Below are 6774 nucleotides of genomic sequence, written 5' to 3' on the forward strand. Positions count from 1 at the left end.
GGAAAAAACCTGTACCGCTTAAGTTTTTGTGCGCACAAAATTGTCACACTTCATCCAACCCTTATCCCTTCTCCAAATGACGTTGACTGTCTGTTGGGAAAGGGCGACATTGGCCGTGGGCGACAGAGACTGGAGTAATGATAAAGTATTGGACTTGGCCGTTGCAAGAGAGCCGGTCCACACAGGATCTTTGTGAGGAACCGGAGCAGCTGCCCTGTTTGTGAACGAGGCGTAGGTCGTTATGCAATGTTCCCTCTAAGCTGAGTTAGGGTGAGCTAGCCCACAGTTTTTTAGCCTCCGGCTCACAGATTTTTGTCTTCGCTCAGGAAGGATGGCTCCAGAGCAAACTAATTTATGCAGTAGCCAAGTCACTCGCTCATAACTTTAATGTCAGTAGCTCATAAAGTAGAATTTCTGCTCACAGGACTCCATCGCTTAGAGGGAACATTGGTCGTTAGCTCTCTTATGCCTTTGGCAATTCTGAGGGGTGACATTTCATGGGATTTGGGGGAACTGCAGAAAGCCAAAGAGATTTCCGAGCTGGTGATGGGGAAGGTTCTTGGACATATGTAGGGTTACACTGCAAAGAACAGCTGCATTTTAAGAACAAGTTTTGAGTCCAGTCAGGCACCTTTTAAGACCAACAAAGTTTATTCAGGGTATCATGTGTACGCATACTTCCTCAGAAACATTGAAATGGAAGTTAACAGTTGATAGACAGACAGACAAACAGACAGATGCTGCTACATAGGTGAACAGCAAATCAGCATACAACTTAAGAAAGATGTTTTGACATATGCAAAGACTAAACAGCAATAAGAAGCAATAAGTTCATATGGTCACCATTTGTTTGGATTTAATTGGGGGGGGGAAACTGTGAAGTAATAAACATGTCAAAATAGGAGATAGATGTGTAAAATTATCCTTCTAAGGGTAATTGTGACTGTATTTTAAGAGTTTGCGTCATGGTTACTTTTATATTTGATGGTAACAAGAATGGTTGAGCAGTAGTTGCAGACAGGGGTCATTTCGTAGAAAAAGAGGTGCAGGAGCTCATTAGCATAACTTATTTGCATATGCCACACCTCCTGACATTACCAGAAGTGTGTCAGAAGGCAACACCCACCGCTCAGGCTCCACTGGACTGTTTTGGATTGCTAGCTATGGGGGGGGGGGGACGTGCAGATCTGTCCTCGCAGAGGAGGGAGAGCTTGTACCTGATTAAAACTTGGTCTTAAAGGTGCCACTGAACTGTTTTGGGTTGGGGACTGGGGGGGGCTCTGCAATTTACCTAACTGCTTCTTGCTCTTGACTGAGGGCTGCTGGAAGCAGGGGGTGGGGCTTGTTGCATGTGGGTGGGGCTTGTTGAATGTGCCCGCCCCCTGGGCTCTTTACTGCCGGAGCTCTGCTCCTGTGCGCTCCTGCAGGAAAGGACCCCTGGTTGCAGGTGACTTGAACAGTGCTGTGAGAATGTCTCCCCTGTTCTCTCTACACAGGGTTGCCAAACCCTCCGGTTTGCCAGGGGTCCCCCATTTTTTGGGGGGGGGTTCTACCCGCCGCCAGTCAGATGGCCGGCGGGGGAAGCCCCACCCCCAACACCCACAGCCACCCATCTCTCTACCTTTAAGTGTGTGCAACCCGGTGTTTCATCCCAAGCGCGAACTCCGCAAGCTTGCAGGGAAAAGCCAGCTTCGTTCTTAAAAGGGAAACGCACCTGCTCTTAAAGGGGAAAAGCCGGCTGCCGGCTACTTTAACTGCAGGGAACTGCCGTTTCTGGAGATCCAGCGCGCGGGGGGGGGGGCGGCAGACGTCCCCAACGTGACGTCATCACATTGGGGATGCCCCACCCCCTCCAGGAACGCCCCCAAAGTCCCCCGCTGGGGGTGGAAGATGGACTTGGCAACCCTATCTCTACATGATATCGATTCTAACAAGTGTAGAGACGTTGCGGGAACCGGTCTGAGGACATGTTCGCCATAGCTACCATAATTTAACTCTTGTATCCTGAGCAGTGCTTCCAAAATTCTACACTCGCTTAATTCCTCATACAGTTCTAGAATGTAGTGGTGCCAATTGGGGATTTTGTTTCAAAGTAAAGGTACGCTCAAAATTGTATTGCACTCGTGGCAGTGAGATAATCCGGCGTGATGTCAGGTAATGTTTGTGAATGTTTCCCAAGAATCTAGTTATCAGGATGTTTGCAGTCCGGCTTCTGTGAGTGAAGGGAAAGTGTGAACTGGATTAAAACATCCCTGAAGCCTTAGGGGTAGGGATCGCTTTGTGGAAGAGACTGAGAACTAGGGAAAGGCCTTCGCGTAGGTTAAGGAAAAGCAGCCCAGAGGCGTGGAGGCTGAACGAAGGCAGTGGACAAAGGGAGAGGAATCGAAGGGAAGTTTAGGTGGAAAAAGAGGAGTCGAAGGGCGGAGGAGGAGGCAGGACGAGTGACAGAGGAGGCGCTAAAATATATTTTGTCCTGGTGGCCTTTATTAAATGTCTGCACTATCTCCGGTTCCAAGGAATACATATAATACTTCTAACTCCTACTAACCTGTGGAACGCTGAATTTAAACCAAAGGCCTTCTTTGACTCAGCCAACAATTAGTCCATAGATAAAAACGGCCTCGTTATTGAAGTCGGCTGTGTAGATAACGGCCAGTTTCCCGTCTAAGCTGAGTTAGTGTGAGCTAGCTCACAGTTTTTTAGCCTCCAGCTCACACATTTTTGTCTTAGCTCAGGAAGGACGGCTCCAGAGCATACTAATTTATGCAGTAGCCAAATCGCTCGCTCTCAACTTTAATGCCAGTCACTCACAAAGTAGAATTTTTGCTCACAAGACTCCACAGCTTAGAGGGAGCATTGATAACGGCTAATTGTTGGCAACAGAAGAGCTCTTCCGCCACTAGCAATTCCCGCAGATTCCCCCTCCCTGTGTGGACCCCCACTTCCACTCTGTACCGATCCCCCACCCCCCTCCAAGAACAAATAGGTGGGTCCTCCCAGGCGGAAGCGACAGAGAGGAAATGGGAATACGTTTAGGGCTGCCAGGTCCAATCTTCTCGGCGGGGGGGGATTGGGGTGTGTAGGGGGAGGGGCCATCCTGACACAGTGATGTCACACAGAGTGACATCATCGCATCAGGGATGGAGCGCCATGCACGCTGCCACCACCCGCTTGAAAAGAATGGGTGTCGCAATGCCTGCCATGCAAGCTGCAAATTCGCGGGTTGCAGGTCAGGCACGCAAGGTGCTCACTCTTTTCAAGCGGGGCCACAGATGACTGTTAGGGGGCAGGACTCCCCCCCCCGGTGGCCAGCTGGCTGGCATCAAGGAGGAACCCCAAAAACCGGGGGATCCTCCACCCTCACCCGGGGACTGACATCCCTAAGTGCATGGCTCCATGAGCAAGGGTCTCATTTAATATATGCCAGCGTCCTGTGCTTTTTAATTTCAAAACTTGAGCCAGCGTGGTGTACTGGATGGACAGAGTGTCAGACTACAGTCTTGGAGACCCCAGATTCGAATCCCCATTCTGCTGCGGAAGCTTGCTAGGTGACCTCACGGGGTTGTTGTGAGTATAAAATGGAGGAGAGGAGAACTCAAAGCCACCTTGAGTCCCCAGTGGGGAGGAGGGCAGGGTATAATGAAGTAAACTTTTATTTTATCTATTTATTTATTAGATTTGTATCCCACCATCCCCGCACAGCAGGCTCAGGGCGGCTTCCATCATATATAAAATATAGATGTGCAAGTTAAAACAGTTAGAACTCCAATAAAATACAATAATAATCCTTTCATACAGATCAAGTCAAGTTTTGTTGTTGTTCAGTCGCACAGTCGAGTCCGACTCTTTGCAACCCCATGGACCAGATCACGCCAGGCCTTCCGGTCTTCTGCCGTCCTCTGAGGTTTGCTCAATTTCATGTTCGTTGCATCTATGACACTGTCTAACCATCTCATCCTTTGCCGTCCCCGTCTTCTTTGACCTTCAGTCTTTCCCAGCATCAGGGTCTTCTTCTCCAGTGAGTGCTCCCTTCTCATTGGGTGGCCAAAGTACTGGAGCTTCAGTTTCATTATCTGGCCTTGTGGGGAACAGTCAGGGTGGATTTCTTTTAGGATTGACTGATTTGATCTTCTTGCAGTCCAAGGGACTCTCAAGAGTCTTCTCCAGCACCATAGTTCAAAAGAATCTATTCTTCGGCGCTCGGCCTTCCTTACAGTTCAACTCTCGCAGCCATACATGACTACTGGGAATACCATTGCTTTGACCATGCGGACTTTTGTTGGCAGGGTGATGTCTCTACTTTTTATCACGCTGTTGAGGTTCGCTATCACTTTCCTCCCAAGAAGCAGGCGTCTTTTAACTTCATGGCTGCTGTCACAGTCTGTGGTGATCTGGGATCCCAAGTCACGTATCGAGTAATAAATGCTGTGTTCATCTGCACCAAGGTTAGCGCACCAGTTCACAAACTTTTTGAGGTGTGATCCGTTTCTAAACTTGTTCAACTTTTCGAGACCAATGTGGAAAGTACCTCCATGCTACTTCTTCCACTTCTCCAAAAAGAATCTCCCGTGGTCAATTATCACTGTGTCTCACTTTTTCCACTGCATTACTCATAAATCTATAGCACCACTAAGTGGGAGGCTGAATTTCTTGTCCGTTTAGCAGGTGACATGGAGGCAAACCCAAATTTGCCCTCAGCCCCCCCCCAAATCCCCCCCTTCTCTCTCCCTCTCTCCCCTCCCCCTTCTGTGGCCTTGCAAACCACCTACGAGAGAGCCAGAGTTGCAAGACCACTAGCTTCACCCTCATACAAGGAGAAAATAACACATTTTGATTTTTGTTTCGCTTCCTGAGAAATACCGACTTTCCAACGCACAGTCACATTTGTTTTGGGGTTTTTTTGTAACAAAATTTTTATTCAGGATATAATCAATTAAAGCCAACATTAGTTTTACATTTATACCCGTTACATCCTACCCACCTCCCTTTCCCCCCTTCACATGGCTTCCCACACTGCTACGACCTCCTGTATATTGCTTAACCTTTTCTCCTCCATCCGTTTCCTCATTACAAGTTCACTAGGTAACTATTATTCTACTATTACAATTATATCTCTATTCTTTCATGATACTAAAAGTCAATATTCAATAGTTATTAAAGCAAAATAAATTGTCTCTTACATCCCAATATTTTTCCAGATAATCTTTTAAATCTCTCCAGTCTTTATAGAAATGGTCTGCTTCCATGTTATTAAGTTTTCGAGTCATCTTGTCCATTTCAACCGAAAACAATAACTTTTTGATCCAGTCCTCAACTCTCGGAACTTCAGCACAGTCACATTTGTTGAATGCCTCCCCTCTTCTAAAAGGTCCGGTCTATTTGTATTTCGAAAGCAACTCATGCCTCATCCCCACATATGCCCCCAAGAGAACTTCGGTCCGGGACATAACATTGCCTGGTGATTCCAGGCCCCCGGGAGGTAAAGTTGCTGCGACCGGGGCCAGATCCTATGTATGGGCTTGTGTCCCCGTGTAAGCCGCCCTGAGCCCGTTCGCGGGGAGGGCTGGGTAAAAATGTTAATAATAAATAAATAAAAATAAATAAATAAAATCCTACACAGATGCTCTAGTGCCACGGGAGCCAGGGAACTGTGCGTGCAGATGAAATGGTCACCACGCTCTGATAGCGGCCAGCCTCTTAACTTCTGGGCCTTTGGCGTAATAAAAAAGGTACATTAAAGATCACAATGAATGATGGCGCGAGTGATTTGCAAGCCATTTCTGGCTTGCTTCCGGTCCTGAGGAAGCTATTAAATTTGAGTCTAATAACAACGCATTACAAGTGTAAATCACGCAACGCACAAAATAAATCAGATCACACCAGTTCCTCGCTGGCAAAGTCTTCTAAGAATTGTGTCTCTCCTTTCTGCAGCCTGGTTCTATGCATATTACTTGGAAGTCTTCCCCACTGCTTCTTTTGTAGCAGAGGTGCCCAGAATTTGCAAGCTCGGAGGGGCAATTAATTTTCATGTCAGGGATGCCCATGGTAAAGGCATGGGTGTTCTTATTTCTCTGTGCCTGGCTCCTATGGGTTAGATCCCAGCATTTTGATATGCCGGTGCCCACACATTCCTCTCATGCCAAGGGTCTCCCGCTGATAAAAGACACTGTTACACCAACACGTCTTCTGCATTTTGCTGGCGTACCATGTATTACATGGGAGGAGGTGCATTTAACTATGGGCAGCAAGGCAATCTACTTTGCCTGGGGGGGGGAGTCTTAGCCACCCTCTGCTGTTACTCCCCCCCCCCCGGTCATTAAGAACAGATTCAAGAACATACCTTAGCCATCTCCATAGGAAACCACTGCAGATACTTGAATCTAGATAAAGGGTGCGCTTGTGTTCTTGCACTGCTGGGAGAGTTGGCAGGAGTGGAAACAGCTACAGTTTCTGAAAAAGTCTTCAAGGATAAGCCTGAGGTCCAAAGCCTTTTTCCTGGGCCACCTCTTTATTCATGCCCTTTCATTTTGTGGCTTCTAGATGGCATTTTCCATACATGCCCTTTTCATCTGATGTCTCCTCCAAACCTGAGCCAGTTTGGTGTAGTAGTTAAGTGCGTGGACTCTAATCTGGGAGAACCGGGTTTGATTCCTCACTCCTCCACTTGCACCTGCTGATGTGACCTTGGGTCAGTCACAAGCTCTGGCACAGCTGTCCTTGAAAAAGAGCAGTTTGTGTCAGAGTTCTCTCAGCTCCACCCACCTCACAGGGTGT

General features: G+C 47.7%; 1 protein-coding gene across 1 annotated transcript in view; it reads left to right on the top strand.

Moving 5' to 3' along the window:
- Positions 1 to 6774, top strand: part of LOC107120823 (zinc finger MIZ domain-containing protein 1-like) — a 258073-nt gene that overhangs the window by 228923 nt on the left and 22376 nt on the right. The gene's annotated exons all lie outside the window — the stretch shown is intronic.

This window comes from Gekko japonicus, unplaced genomic scaffold (genome assembly GCF_001447785.1).
Source record: "Gekko japonicus isolate JY-2015 unplaced genomic scaffold, Gekko_japonicus_V1.1 scaffold1941, whole genome shotgun sequence".
Classification (NCBI taxonomy): Eukaryota; Metazoa; Chordata; class Lepidosauria; order Squamata; family Gekkonidae; genus Gekko; species Gekko japonicus.